Genomic DNA, 16250 nt, shown 5'->3' with positions numbered 1-16250 from the left:
CTGTTCCTTGCTTTGCACACATTATCTCACTGCCCTTCACCACAAGCCTATCAGGGAAATATGTCATCTATTACACCAGCTTTACCATGAAAGAAATTGAGGCTTAAAAATGGAGAATTTCCACAGTCATTGTATTTTATCTTTCTATGGGAAAGTGACCAAAATCTCTCACTGTGACTTTCCTGATTCCTTTGAGAAATAAAAGGTCCTCTCTAAAGTCCCTGTTATTACCCAACGTACCCATTGCTTGAAGAAACAAAAGGTGGAAAAGCAATGACCGTGACATGTGTGTCTTGGAGGGAGCTCTTGTTTGCTGCTTTTTGAAGTGTTTAACAATTTATAAACCAGTATTATCAAGAAGATAATATATACAGGGGTGCCTGGGCGGCTCAGTCAGTTGAGTGTCCAACTCTTGATTTCAGCTCAGGTCATGATCTCAGGGTTGTAGGATCAAGCACTGCATCAGGCTCTGGGATTAGTTCAGAACCTGCTTGAGATTCTCTGCCTCTCCCTACCCATCTGCCCCTCCCCCTGTGCACTCTCTCCAAAAATAAATAGATATATAGATAAATGAATAAATAAATCTTTTTTAAAAAAGAAGATAATATATAAAAAGCAGTATGGGGGTACAGAGGACACCCAGAATTATAAAATCTTCCCCTCACATCCAAGAAGTGTAAAACCTAATTGACAACAGACAGAAAACATTAAATAACACTGTAGCCTTTAAACAGCAGTAATAAAAGGGAGAATTCCAGAGCATCATATGATTAATTCCTAAGTAAATGGTATAGTTTTTTTGTGCCACAGGAGGTCAGAGAAGGAAGGAATTCTGAAAGAGAAGAGGATGAGGGGGCACGAGGGCTGTGTCTTTAAACATTCATTAATGCAACAAACATTCACCAACACCTACCATGTGTCCCTTTGCTACACACTGGGACTGTGGACATTAGAAAAACAGGGTGGTGCACTCAAGAAGCCAAGAGTCTGGAGGGGAAATCAGACGTGTGGGTAGATAGCTCAAATGGCATTAGAATAGCTATGACGGAGGTAGCTATTTTATGTCTGCGATACTGTGGGGCCCAGAGTGACAGCCACTCAGCCTGGTCTGGGCAAAGCTGTAGGAGCAAGATGGAGAAGGCTCTCTAGAAAAGAGATTACCTGAGCTAAGTCTTAAAGAACAAATAGTAGTTACCAAGAGGGAAAGAGAAAAAGTAAACATTAAATAAAAAGAAGTAAAGACTAGGAAATTGAAGCAGAAAAAATAAAAATTTTAGGAGCTGTAAGGTGGGAAAACAGGGTTATATTAGAGAAACAAACAAAAATCCTCTAGAAAGGATTGATATATAAGACTGGAAAATAAAACGATCATTTTTTTGAGTTTATAATGTTCAATAGAATTGAGATAATGAAGATATTGCATATTACCAATGAGCCTCTCGAAGAAAGGAACAAGGCATGCTCGACTGTGTACATACACTTGAATGTGTCTGGAACCAAGGAAATACTCAAAATGTTTACTCTGTGAAAAACTGGTATGTACATACACACACAGGCATGAATACACTAACACAAAAACATATGCCAGAGTACAATCGAATCCTAGATCATAGTCACAGTGATTTCAAAATTAAATGTTGTTTTTGTTTGCTTTCAGTGAAGTCTTCCTGCTAGTCTCTGCCAGTGATAGGAGCAAGCTGAAGTAACTCTTGGGGAAATATGAAGAGCATAAAGAAAAGCTAAAACAACTCTTCTTTTGGCCCTGAACTAAGTTTATAAAGTCCACTTGCGAGAAGGGAATTCTAGACAACATTTATTTGTCTAGTTTCATTAAAAAGGGCACATAGCTGATAACTAAAGAGGAGAAACATTTTCCAAAAGAAGAATTCACAAGATTTGACAAGAAATAGAATGAAAAGAACATGTTATTTATGCCTGTGTATATACTGCATACATACATAAAGGTATGCATACATTATCTTTTTTTAATAAATTAATTTTTTTTTGGTCTTCAATTTACCAACATACAGAATAACACCCAGTGCTCATCCCGTCAAGTGCCTCCCTCAGTGCCTGTCACCCATTCACCCCCACCCACCGCCCTCCTCCCCTTCCACCACCCCAGTTCATTTCCAAGAGTTAGGAGTCTTTATGTTCTGTCTCCCTTTCTGATATTTCCCACACATTTCTTCTCTCTTCCCTTATATTCCCTTTCACTATTATTTATATTCCCCAAATGAATGAGAACATACACTGTTTGTCCTTCTCCGATTGACTTACTTCACTCAGCATAATACCCTCCAGTTCCATCCACGTTGAAGCAAATGGTGGGTATTTGTCGTTTCTAATGGCTGAGTAATATTCCATTGTATACATAAACCTAGCAGCAAAGTCCACAATAGCCAAATTGTGGAAGGAGCCTCGGTGTCCATCGAAAGATGAATGGATAAAGAAGATGTGGTTTATGTATGCATACATTATCTATGTATACTCATAACCTTCCCAGTTTCCATTAAGGGGTCAATGAAACAATGAACCATGAGGTGGCATAACAGAGTGATTAAGTAAGTGCACAAGCTCTGAAGTTACACTGCCTGGCCTCCAGTCCTCCTTACTGAACACACCAGCTCTATGAGCACTTCTCTGGGCTTGTAAGCAACTTCCCCCTCTAACTCTCAGTGACTTCATCTATAAAATCAAAATAATAATAGAATCTATGACATGTGATTAAATAGTGATCCTCTTATGAGGATTAAGTGATGTAATTCATGTAAAAGTGCTTAGCATACTGGCTGGCACGTCACAAGAATTCAGTAGTAGTCTCAAAGCTATTAAACTTATGCCAGAAATTATTCCAAAATATAGAGAGAAGGAGACATTTTTTAAAGCATTAAAGTGATTAGATAGGGCTGAGTAGGCCAGCTATAAATTCACCATCGGAAATTTCTTTTATAAAGGACCATCCAGTGCTCAAAAGAGAGGATCATTTTTCATATTGTTCTTCATATATTCCTGTCACTTTGACTTGCCTCATCTATATAAATGAGGCTTAAAAAAATACCTCTGAATCTAATCACTCCTGGAGTCTACAAAACCATCTCAAAGGAACTGGTTACCATTCTACATGTTTATAAAATGTAGGATCCCAGCTGACAGACTTGCTGAAAATGAAGACAATGATATGGTTATAGGTTTGGGTAAAAAGGCTGTGGTCATCAAGAAGTTTAACAATACTAAACTAAGGCCCCAAATTTGCAGCTTATTGCAATTTATTTTTGAAAACCTCAATTTTCTCCCTTGGATTTATCCATCACCCCTGCTCCCTCTGTCTCCCATCCTCCTCTCCTCTCTCATTTATACTTCTGAGGAATAATTTTAAGGATGAGCCTTTGCCAAGATTCTGAATTGCTAGTATTGCTCAATGCATATACAAGTAGGAAAGGATATATCCAAAACCTGAGTATAAAAGCAGTCATTCCAGAGCTTGTAATAGTTGGAGCTACACTGTAAATGGTGGAGATTTCAAAGGGAGGAAAAAAAGCCTAGAGATCAGACACAAGAAATATTTTCAACTACCAGAAACTTTGATCTGAAACCTTTGTGTTTTGCACATTACAAATGTAAAATGTGGATCTTTCAATCAGGAAAGCACAGGAATTGTGTAATATAGTCAAAGGAATTCACATTTCCATATCTAACTCTTTTTTTTCCGTCCTGGAAAAAGAATCACTCTTCCATTGTGTAAATCTACCTACTCAGAGGCATATGATTAAGATCGCAAGGAGTTCAACTCCTCAGATACAGAGAAATTTTTTTTAAAATCCTAAAACTTAACGTGAATGATTAGTCTTTTATGCTGTCATTAAGTATAAAAATAAAACCTTCTATGGTTTTCGTTCTACAGTAGAAATCAGAGGTGTACTTTCTCCCACCATTTTCTCTTTTGCTTTCAAATAAAACCTTGCGATCTAAGACTCCCTTTGGTGGCCTAGGTTTATTAAACCCTGATATGATTCCTCTAGGGTTGAAGATCCTCCTACTAAACTGCTTACCAAAGGTTTACAAATTGAAATGGTTCTCAGGGGAATTTATTTCTGCCTAGTTAGTTCTGTTACTGCTGTCTCTGAAGACAGATTATTGAGACAAAACTGATTGGGAAAACCAAACCTCTCTAACTCCCTACACCAAAGAGGTCAGAAAAGCAGAAATCAGAGAGCTTGGAGCTCTTTCTTCTTTTGTATTATTAAAAGACTTACCCTGGTAAGTGAACGCCTTCTTTACTCAATACCAGATTTCAGAAAACAATGCCTCAAAGCATCTTGTCTTTTCCCACACAACACTCAAAGCACAAATTCTTGATCAAATTCTGTGTTAAAGTGGTCTGTGCCACATCATTTTATTGACTTGACTGCAAAGTGACTTCTTATACACCCCATACAGCATATCATGACAACCACACAGCTTAGAAAGAGAATTAACAAAAAATAAAGACACTTGTCTGACAAGGACAAGAAAATAAATTAATTAAAAATCCATGCTCTTGGGGCTCCTGGGTGGCTCAGCGGTTGAGTGTCTGCCTTCAGCCCAGGGCATGATCCCAGGGTCCTGGGATCAAGCCCCACTTCAGGCTCCCTGCATGGAGCCTGCTTCCCTCTCTGCCTGTGTCTCTGCCCCTCTCTCTATGTCTCTCATGGATAAATAAATAAAATCTTAAACAAACAAACAACTCCATGCTCTTCCCAAAGCTTCAAGCTTTATGATGTTTGGAAACTTAGAATACCAGTTCAGCCTTAGATTTCTTCGTTATGTCAGGGATGTAGCATTATATATGGTTAACCCAAAAAATTCTTCCCATTATTTCCTAATCATGGGAAACACAAAAGTTCATGTAAGAAACTCCCACTTACTAGTGGGCCATGATCTAAAAGTTGCCTATTAACTGATCAAAGTTCAAAAGACATTTCCCTTGGAAATAGTTGCTGTTGATTTCTGGGATGAGTCCACAAATGATTACACCCATATTGCAAGAACTCTATGTCTAACCTCCTTAACTGTCCAGTGCTTAAACACCTTTCCTGACAAAGCCCATGGCTCTGAAGGCAGCCCAGTTCCTTTGTCAGCCTTCTCCCTCTGCACATTTGCTACAATCTACTCACATTTAGCTCCAATCTGCCTCTACCTACCACTTGGCAGATCCCCCTATCCTAGCCCAGAGGGCCATCCTGCTCCTTTTGTTTTTATTTCTCTACTGTACATGTGCCCAGTTCCTTGAATCTATTTTCCTAATGTGGATTCCAGACCCCATGCCCCTGAATATGCCCCATTTAATTTTTAATGTCATTTGTGTAATGTGATATGCACAGCTGGAGAGAATCAGATGTGTGTGGTTAGCACAGTAGGACACTGATTACCATGGCCTGGACAGTGTGGTTTTATTTTGTTTTACTGAATACTAAGTCATTGAAAGACACAAACAGCTGTCGATGGAACCTATTTGGGTTAGAGCAAAGCCTCATTGTTCATGATGTGTGGCAGAGTGCCTAGCATGGAAAACTTTTTTTTTTTAAACCAGAGAGGTGAGAACTAAAAATACCAGCCACTTATAGATCTAGAAATAGAATCAGCAAAATATTTCTTAACACAGCTTTATTTTCTGAAACAAGCATGTAGATGACATTAGTTACAAAATTATAAGGTGCCCATTACCATGGAGAAAACTATAAAATAACCTTTTTTTCTATAGTTTGACCAAATCTGTTTCTGCTAATAATCCCTGGCATTCCAAGCTAATGGGGAGTTGGGAAAGAGTACTTTGAATAGAGAGTTGGGAGTGGGGAGGAATGCCTTCTGAGAGAGAAAGTACCTAATAGTGGAAAAAAAGCAACCAAGCACCTGAAAAAGAAAATAACCATGGAGCTATAGAGCAATATGGCAAGAGGACTAGTTCTTCCTTGCAATCAAAGGAGTAAAAGAGAAATGGGAAGTTTTCATTAGTTGGGACCTAGTGCTCCCCCTCCCCCACCCCAGGGACATGCTTAGGCTCTAAAGTGGGGACTCTGTGGATACACCTAAGAAACTCTTTAGAAGCCCCAATTTGTCATGGAAATCTCTTGGCTGAGAACAATACCAACAGGATTATCATTTCTTCAAGAATTACTAGCATCAGTAACTGGAGCAGAAGATTTAGCCATAGCAACATCCTTTTGAGTATAACTATCGGAAACAATTCTTCCTCCAAGGGACTCCTAAGCCTTTACCAGCATAGAGTTCATAGAGTTAAGAGCTCAGGGTGATGGGATGCCTGGGTGGCTCAGAGGTTGAGCATTTGCCTTTGGCTCGGAGTGTGAACCCGGAGTCCTGGGATCGAGTTCCATATCAGGCTCCCTGAGAGAAGCCTTCTTCTCCCTCCACCTATGTCTTCATCTCTATCTCTGTGTCTCTCATGAATAAATAAATACAATCTTAAAAAAAAAAAGAGCTCAGGGTGAAGTCAGGCAAATCTTGGTTTGCAACCTGGCTCTGCTATTTCCCAGCTGTGTGACCTTAAACTCTTTTAGCTGTCTTGTTTTCCCATCTGGGTGATGAAATAATATCATCTATCTTTTAAGATTGCTGCAAAAGTTTGAACAAAATAATAGGTTCATAGATTTAACATATTCTTTGGAAACTGACAAAAACATATGTTGGTAGTTCATATATTTTTTTATACTTTTTTATTGTGAAATAGAGTATATATACAGAGAAAAGTACATTAAATATAAAAACATAGCTAGTTAAATTATTTTTCTAAATAAATTCTTTTAAAGCAAATACCACTCAGATTTTTAATTACTAATTTTTTTTAAAGATTTATTTATTTATTCATGATAGACATAGAGAGAGAGAGAGAGAGAGGCAAAGACACAGGAGGAGAGAGAAGCAGGCCCCATGCCGGGACTCGATCCCGGGACTCCAGGATCATGCCCTGGGCCAAAGGCAGGCGCTAAACCGCTGAGCCACCCAGGGATCCCCTAATTACTAATTTTTGAATTTTTCTTTTCTTTTTAAAATTTCTCCATTTCTTTCTATCATTTCCAACTCTTAAAATTTTTAAGCTTGCCTTTTATATTTTGAACACCATGTCTAGTTATTTTTAGTTTTTTCTAGTTATTTTTAAATATTTGTTAATTCTGCATAGTCTCATTCATATCAGCTTATCAGAATGCCAGGTCAAGTGTTATCATGTGATAGACATTATTTTTTTAAGAAATAATTTTAAGCCTCCAGTGATATTGGAAGATCCAGGATCCTTCAGAAAGGACTTTTTGTTGCTTGTACCATAGACTTTGAGGCACCAGAAATAGCCTGCCTCTACTTACAGGAATCAAGCTTTTCTGGGCCTCTCACTAGACTCAAGGCTGGACTGATAGGTTTCCCAGTCATCCTTACTCCCAGAATATGTTGTCCATCAGGGTCCAAACCTAAAGCCTGAAGGGGGAGGGTTTTACTACCGCCTTACTTTTGACAGACCCTGGACCCCCACTATTATCCCCTTAGCCCACAAGGCTGTCAAAAATACTTAGCATTTTGATCATCTCTTCAATAACCTGCAAATGTTTGTGAACAACCTGAAGGGTGTGCTCATTTCTCTGGATATTGGCCCTCACCTAACTCTTGGTCCCACAACCAGTATATTTCTGGCTCTTTTATACCTTCAGGAACGTTTCTTTCACAGCGTCCAACTGAGGGGTGCCTAGTGCTAAGTCGGTTAAGCATCCCACTCACAATTTCAGCGCAGATCATGATCTCAGGTTGGTGAGATGGAGCCCTGTGTTGGGCTCTGTGCTCAGGCTGCTTCGGATTCTCTCTCTTCTTCTCCCTCTGCTCCTCCCCCCATGTTCACTCTCTCACTCTCTTAAATCAATAAATCTTAAAAAAAAAAAATAGTGTCCAACTGTTCTTGTTATTTTTGTTCAGAATGTTGGTTAGAATACCTAGAGTGACATTACCAGAAGTGAAAGTCTTTGCCTTTATTAGTATGTGTTTATTTACCCAAAATAAGTTAGCCTAGTTACCAAGTAGAACTACTACTTTATTTGTACCTCTCTTAGGATACTTATCACTTCCATCCTAGGATTATAATCATTAAAAAAATATATTTCTCTCTCTGCCTTTATTATATTTTTAAGCTGTTCTAGGACATAATCCATAACCATGTCTAATTCATCTATGAATTATCCCCAATTCCTGGGGATAATTCACATTAACTTTACAGGAACTATTGAGTGAATGAATGAACTTAAATGACTCTCATTTGCACAAACTGAATACTTCTGAGAGAGAACCTCTGAATTACGCTAAACTATGTAATGGTCATCTCAGAAGAAGTAAGAAGTAGACTATAATTCCAAATATCAATTGTGATTTGCATTAACAAGTTTCCCTAAGCCTTGGTATGATAAGCAATTGCATACCTGCAGAAATAAATATGAATATTAGGATATAACAAATGATAGCTTGGATACCCCCAGGGTGCAGTTTCAGTATTGATCTGCATATTTCATTCAGTATTAACACATGTGACTGAAATTGTGTAGCCACTGTTCTCATTAAAATTCATAAATTCCCTCTGGAATTCATGGCAGCCATCTGGCCAAATACTGGCTTCTTACATTTGAAATGCAATTGCACTGAAGTCACTGAATCTCTCAATCAATTACAAAAGATCTGAGCTCTTAGGGTTTACATTGATTGGCCACCATTTTCCTAATGGAGTCATAGCCTCTGTAATTACCTATTTGACAGGAGAGATGCCCGCTTTCTGAAGGCTATACATCCTAGCTATTCATTTACCTAAAACGTTAGTTGGCAGCCCTCATAAGAGCATCAACTACCGAGTGTGATTAGAGTTAATGTAAGTGTAACAGAATGATGTTCTCATTCCATCTCCACTTACTGCATATGGTTACCACATATTATTCTCTAACATGGATTGCATTTTCAAAGTAACTTCAATGTACATTTTTATTTTATAATTCATCAAGAGCCAAAATTTATGCATTTGCACACACCTTCATATGTATAGCCATACTCAGAAAGCGCTATTTGATTCAAAAAGCTGAAATCCCTTTTTCCAAATATAGAGAAACTTCTGGCCCTTAAGACACGAAATGTATTTGATCACAGCTTTTTAAGGGACATAAGAAAAAGTAATTAAGACCCTCCCTCCCCACACACATACTTCCTTAATATATTGGAAGAAGTGGAAAGAATACTACTATTGGATTCAGACACAGTTAGGATTCCAATGTCAGTAAAACCATGAGTTGCCTGCATGATATAGGTTAAATTTTTAAATCTTTCTGAGCTTATTTCTTCATTTATAACATTGAGATATTAATATTATAACCATTATAATGTTTTAATTTAATAATTATATTTTATTTTAATAATTATAATGTTGTTATAGTAGCTTATTATAACATCTCAGCAGGATTGAAGTAACAAAATAAAGGCCCTAGCATAATATCTTTGTATTAGTCAGATTTTCTTAAGTAAGGAAGCTACAGCTATCTCAAAATCTCAATGGTTTACAATAGTAAACATTTGTTTCTTGCTCAAGAATCTTCATGCTATCTGTGGCTCTGCTGAATGGCTCACCTGGCCAATTGAGTTGCTCTTCACGCCAGTTTACAGTTTGGGTTCCAATCTACTCCATGAGTCTCTGTATCCAGGATTCAGGAAAAACAATGCCTACCACAGGCACAATCTTCTCATTGTGGAGAGCAGAAGTGCAAGATGGCTGAAGGCATTTTCTTGGACCTCACATACCATGGCTTCTCTCCTCTTTGTATGTGATAGCAAGCCACTTGGGCAACTCCAAAGTCAGTGTATTCCTCTCACAAAGGAACCTGTGCCCAGGACAGAAAAGAAAGAAAATTATGAATGAATATTCACCACAACACAATTCAATTAATGGTAGTAATTGTAATTAGCTCTTGTATGCCATTATGATGCTTCTATCTCTAAAAATATCCTGAGATCTATTGGAGGAAATAATTGAGAGGAGATGATGGCAGGTTGACTTGCACCTTGGAACCAGGCAATTTAGGTTCCCCACTCCCTCTCTGTCCTTGGAATGTATGTAGTCTCCATCCTCCTTTCCCATAGTCAGAGCTATTTCAAGGATGCAACCTTGAGAGAGCAATGTGTTGCTTGGGATCACATGAATGGTAGATGTGTCTGAACCCAGTTAAGGCCTCTATACAAACTCTTTAAGATTCTGGTAGGCAGGTTCAGAGATCTACTAGTCTTCCAGGCATCCAAGACAAGCCTTGGAAGTAAGTTCCCTTGCTTGTTGAAACCTGCCACCTACCAACCCGGAGTGCTTCCCACGACCTTTCTTGGGTTTCTTCCAGCCCTCCAAAAATGGGTGCCAGTTTTAGATGTTACCCAGGAAATCCCCAAGGGTTATGAACCAACAAGGTCTCATAGCAAATTACAGAAATATTTTCCAGTTACTTCCAAGAGATTGAGCCTTCTTCTGATGAAGCTTTTATTAGATGACCTGAATGCCCTATCTTAAGTTACCGTGGTTATTCACTCAACAGGCACGAGTAACTGAAGGAAGCAGTGTTATACCACTCACTACTTTCACAAGTACTCTTTTTTTTAAAGATCTTGTTTATTTATTTGAGAGACAAAAAGAGAGCATGAGTGAGAGAGAGGGAGAGTCAGAGACAGAGAGCATAAGCAGGGGGAGCAGCAGTGGGAGAGGGAGAAGCAGATTCCCTACTGAGCCTGGAACCTGAAGTGGGGCTCAATCCCAGGACTCCGTGATCATGACCTGGGCTAAAGGCAGACACTTAACCAACTGAGCCACCCAGGCACCTCTCACAAGTACTTTAAAAAAAAGTATACCTATTTCATTTTTATATTGTACCTATAATAAAATGTACCTAAATACATATTTATGAAAATGAGACATATATTACTTGGCTTCAGCTGCTATTTATAAGCCACAACAACCATGTTAGAGCAGACAAAATAATGCTTCCTAAAATACAATTAAAGTCTTCATTATGAATTTAGGAGTTCAAATTCTTTGTTTACCCTTCTGCCATTCCCTCTTCCCCACTGAGGAGCTACCCCACACTTTATTACAGTTTCTGATCCCATGCTCTGAGTTGAACTTAACTTCTACCCCCTCCTATTCAGACTTTTACTTCTAGTTAAAATATGATTATCACACCCTTCTGAAAAGTACCTTTCCACCAATGCTAGTGGTCTCTTTAAAGCTGCTTTAATCCTAATTTTTTCCCCAATTTAAATTATTGGCTCTGTCCAGATATCTAAGTTTCTGAGACCCTTCTCTCCCTCTGTCTTTTGAGGGGCTTTAAACAGCCTCGCCAGGGAGAGGTCTACCCTCCTACCTAAATATCCTAAGAACAAGAAACTTGGGAAATCATACTCGAATTCCACCTACCATATCAGTTAAAAAGATCATTTCTAGAATAGGGATAATGTAGCATAATGTATTCTTTAAACACAGAATCATAGATTTCTAGTCTCACAACTGGAAAATACCTTACATGTGCACCAGAACAACCTCCCAACCAATGCAGGAGCTTTTCTATAGATGAAAGGTCAGCCAGTCTTGGCTTCAACATTTATACTGATGACACTGCTCATTTTTTTCTGAACCAGGACATTTAAATTTTATTTTTTTATTTTTTTTTTAAGAAAAGATTTTTTATTTATTTTTATTTTTTTTAAATTAATTTTTATTGGTGTTCAATTTACCAACATACAGAAAAACACCCAGTGCTCATCCCGTCAAGTGTCCACCTCAGTGCCCATCACCCATTCCCCTCCAACACCCGCCCTCCTCCCCTTCCACCACCCCTAGTTTGTTTCCCCGAGTTAGGAGTCTTTATGTTCTGTCTCCCTTCCTGATATTTCCCAACATTTCTTTTCCCTTCCTTTATATTCCCTTTCACTATTATTCATATTCCCCAAATGAATGAGAACATACACTGTTTGTCCTTCTCCGATTGACTTATTTCACTCAGCATAATACCCTCCAGTTCCATCCACGTTGAAGCAAATGGTGGGTATTTGTCGTTTCTAATTGCTGAGTAATATTCCATTGTATACATAAACCACATCTTCTTTATCCATTCATCTTTCGATGGACACCGAAGAATGAAACTGGACCACTCTCTTTCACCATACACAAAGATAAACTCAAAATGGATGAGAGATCTAAATGTGAGACAAGAGTCCATCAAAATCATAGAAGAGAACACAGGCAACACCCTCTTTGAACTCGGCCACAGTAACTTCTTGCAAGATACATGCACGAAGGCAAAAGAAACAAAAGCAAAAACGAACTATTGGGACTTCATCAAGATAAGAAGCTTTTGCACAGCAAAGGATACAGTCAACAAAACTAAAAGACAACCTACAGAATGGGAGAAGATATTTGCAAATGACGTATCAGATAAAGGGCTAGTTTCCAAGATATATAAAGAACTTCTTAAACTCAACACCAAAGAAACAAACAATCCAATCATGAAATGGGCAAAAGACATGAAGAGAAATCTCACAGAGGAAGACATGGACATGGCCAACATGCACATGAGAAAATGCTCTGCATCACTTGCCATCAGGGAAATACAAATCAAAACCACAATGAGATACCACCTCACACCAGTGAGAATGGGGAAAATTAACAAGGCAGGAAACCACAAATGTTGGAGAGGATGCGGAGAAAAGGGAACCCTCTTACACTGTTGGTGGGAATGTGAACTGGTGCAGCCACTCTGGAAAACTGTGTGGAGGTTCCTCAAAGAGTTAAAAATAGACCTGCCCTACGACCCAGCAATTGCACTGTTGGGGATTTACCCCAAAGATTCAGATGCAATAAAACGTCGGGACACTTGCACCCCGATGTTTCTATCAGCAATGGCCACAATAGCCAAACTCAGGACATTTAAATTTTAAAACTCTGTCATGAATATAGAAAATTCTCTTAAATCTCTATCTCCTTAACTCCTCATTTAGTTCTTCTCCCCGGAAAAATTTTGAACTGAAAATAATCCTTTCAGACAAAAGTCCTTTAAACTTAAAAATTAACCACCAATCTTTCTCTTAAGAGGGACAATTTAAGTATTCTGTTCTCCAGGATAAATATTCTAGCTCTCATATGGTGTCATTTCCACATATTTTACCATCTTGGTCACCCACCTGTATATTTACCCCTAGTTGTTAAAAACCTCTTAAAACATGATCCTCACACCTTGACCAAATAATAGTATATCATGAATATCAATGCAGAGTATAAAGCAGAGTAACTCAACATTAGGAAATCTATAACTGTAATTAATATACAATATAAAAGGCTAAATAAATCACATGAATATTTTTGAACAGATATAAAAATATATCTGATAATTCTCCCTTTTAATAAATACAGAGAAAATAGAATAAAATAATTCATTTTTATCTGTTGAGGAACATCTTTTTCTAAAATAAAAACAATTAAAAAATTATTTTTTATTGAACAGAGAATACATACCCCACAATTCACTTTTAAAGTGAATAATTTTAGGGGTGCCTGGATGACTCATTTGGGTTAGGCATCCAACACTTGATGTTGGTTCAAGTCGTGATCTCAGGGTCCTGATATCAAGCCCTTGTTTAAGATTCTCTCTCCCCCTGTTCAAATGCATGCATGCACCCACTCTTTCTCTCTAAAATAATTAATTAATAACAAAGTGAATAATTTTTAATTAAGGACAAAATAAGTATGTTACTATTGTATAGTGCTCTTTGGAGAGTTCTGGGACATCCAGTAAGGATTAAAACTAGTATTATCAAGTAAGTATTAGAAAGTTAAAAGATACTTATTTTTTAAAAAACCATTATACTGGGGCACCTGGGCAGCTCAGTTGGTTGAGCATCCAGCTGTTTGTTTGGGCTCAGGTCATGATCTCAGGGTCTTGAGACAGAGCCTGGAGTCCGGAGCAAGGCTCCTTGCTCAATAGGAAGTTGGTTTCTCCCTCTCCCTCTGCCCCTCCCCTTGCTCATGCACACACACACTTTCTAAAATAAATAAATAAAATATTTTAAAAGATAAGATAATTGGGCAGCCTGGGTGGCTCAGCAGTTTAGCACCGCCTTCCGCCCAGGGTGTGATCCTGGAGACCGGGATTGAGTCCCACCTTCGGCTCCCTGCGTGGAGCCTGCTTCTCCCTCTGTGTCTCTGCCTCTCTCTCTCTCTGTGTCTCTCATGACTAAATAAATAAAATATTTTTTAAAAATAAAATAATTAAATAATTATGATATACCTAGAAATTACTTTTAAACTGCTAACATTTTTAGAATAACAAAACATTAAGAAGCACATCAATATAAGATGATTACACCAAAAAAAATGATACCTGGTACATTGGTATAGACAGAAATCAAGCAAAATGAAAATGTTTCACGCAGAACTGCAAAGAAAGAAAGAAGAAAGAAGGAAAGAAAGAAAGAAAGAAAGAAAGAAAGAAAGAAAGAAAGAGAAAGAAAGAAAGAAAGAAAGAAAGAAAGAAAGAAAGAAAGAATTAAAGAGATATGTATAACCAACCCAGCTGAAGAAAAAGGCAACATAAAGATTAAGATAGACATATGGCAGAAGGGGGGGAGTGGGGGGAGACACATGTCGATTAGTGTATTCCAGAAAAGGAAGACTAAATGTTGGAAATATGTCTAGTCTAGCAAATTTATAGAGTTAATGGAATCCAATTAAAATCTCATCAGAATTTTTGTGTGTGTGTGTGAGAAACTTAGCCAAATGGTTCTGGAATTTATTTTGAAAAATAAGCAACTGAAAATATCAAGTAATATACTAAAATAATATTGATAGTGTGTAAAGGACTGGGAAGGCAGACCATAGCAGACAATAGAACATGTTACACAGAAATAATAATTAAAACTCCCTGTCACTACAGCCCAAATAGATATATCATTCAGTGGATCAGAAAAGAAAGATCAGAAATTGGCCCACACATATATAAGAATTTTTTACAATTATACTTTAAAAACAATAGAAAATAATTATTTTAAATGTGGAACTGAAACTATTGTTTAGCAATAGGAAAATGAACAAATTAGATCCATATCTTTCTATGAAACGTAAAATCATTTCCAGATGGAATAAAAATTTAAATATAATAAAATCAAACCATCATAAAATTAGCATACCATAATGTGCTATTATTTATCAGATCTCAGGAGAGATGATAATTTTCTTCACATTATGACAGAAGAAATTGCAAAAGAAATAACTGGAGAGGAAAAAATAGTTACATGCAAGAAGATGCCCTGGCAACATTAACTATGGAAATAAATTATTGAAAATAAAATGTGTGTGAGAACAGGGTATAGTTAAGTAAATTATTTTATTTCAATGTGTTAGAACTGCATGCAAGTATTTGTAAATGATGATCATTAAGGGTAGATGAAATTGAGAATGTTTATGATATAATGTTAAATGAAATAAGACAAAATTGTACAGCTTTTGAAGACCATGTATATTATTGGTAAATTCAAGAGACAATACCTTAAATCATCAGAGTAATAAGGTCTTTCGGTTTGTCCTAGAAATTAGACAAATGGTTTAATCTTTCTGATTCCTAATGTCTCATTAATAAAATGGGGTTATTTCCTGTCATTGTGAAGATTCCATGAGATAACATAATTAAGTGATTTGGCTCGTAGCCATTGATCAACAAATGTTATAATTAGGGAAGATCAAGTATTTATCTTTCAAAAATGTCCTTAAAATTGTAAAACTACGACTTATACACTACCTCAAAAAATTCTAAGTGATAACCACAACTATCCAAATATCATCGAAGCAAATTAATGCTGGGTGATCATAAATCCCTTACTCTCTACCATGCATTCTACTCACAGTGCTTCAAATTTCCCAGCAATCAACCCAATAAAAGCAGTTCTAAAAATTCCAATGCTGGCATGTCTGAGCAAAGGATTAAAACCTTCCCCACCTGTGTGAGGGTCTGATCTTTGATTCACTGCCTATTTGTTCCCTTGGAAATGAAAAAAGATGGTATGTGTCACCTACTTATTAGACAACAGTGGTTAGGACGAATAACAACCCCAGAGAGAGAGAGAGACTGAATCTAATCTAATCTGGGAGAACTATAAATCCCTGGTGTGACACCAGACTTTGGGCTTCTCTGAATGTGGTGGCTCTGGTCTGT

The 16250-nt window shown here is 37.5% G+C and overlaps 1 long non-coding RNA gene across 2 annotated transcripts in view; it reads right to left on the bottom strand.

The window, feature by feature from the left end:
* LOC112927577 (uncharacterized) overlaps positions 1–16250 on the bottom strand; it is a 525080-nt gene that overhangs the window by 302824 nt on the left and 206006 nt on the right. For both annotated transcript variants that reach the window (XR_003236562.2, XR_011995513.1), the window contains exon 6: positions 9640–9890. This is a non-coding gene — a long non-coding RNA (uncharacterized lncRNA). Of the gene's footprint in view, positions 1–9639; positions 9891–16250 lie in introns of those variants that run through there.

Source organism: Vulpes vulpes, chromosome 12 (assembly GCF_048418805.1).
Source record: "Vulpes vulpes isolate BD-2025 chromosome 12, VulVul3, whole genome shotgun sequence".
Lineage (NCBI taxonomy): Eukaryota > Metazoa > Chordata > Mammalia > Carnivora > Canidae > Vulpes > Vulpes vulpes.
The sequence above is the reverse complement of the archived record's forward strand: the minus strand, read 5'-3'. Positions and strand labels throughout refer to the sequence as shown.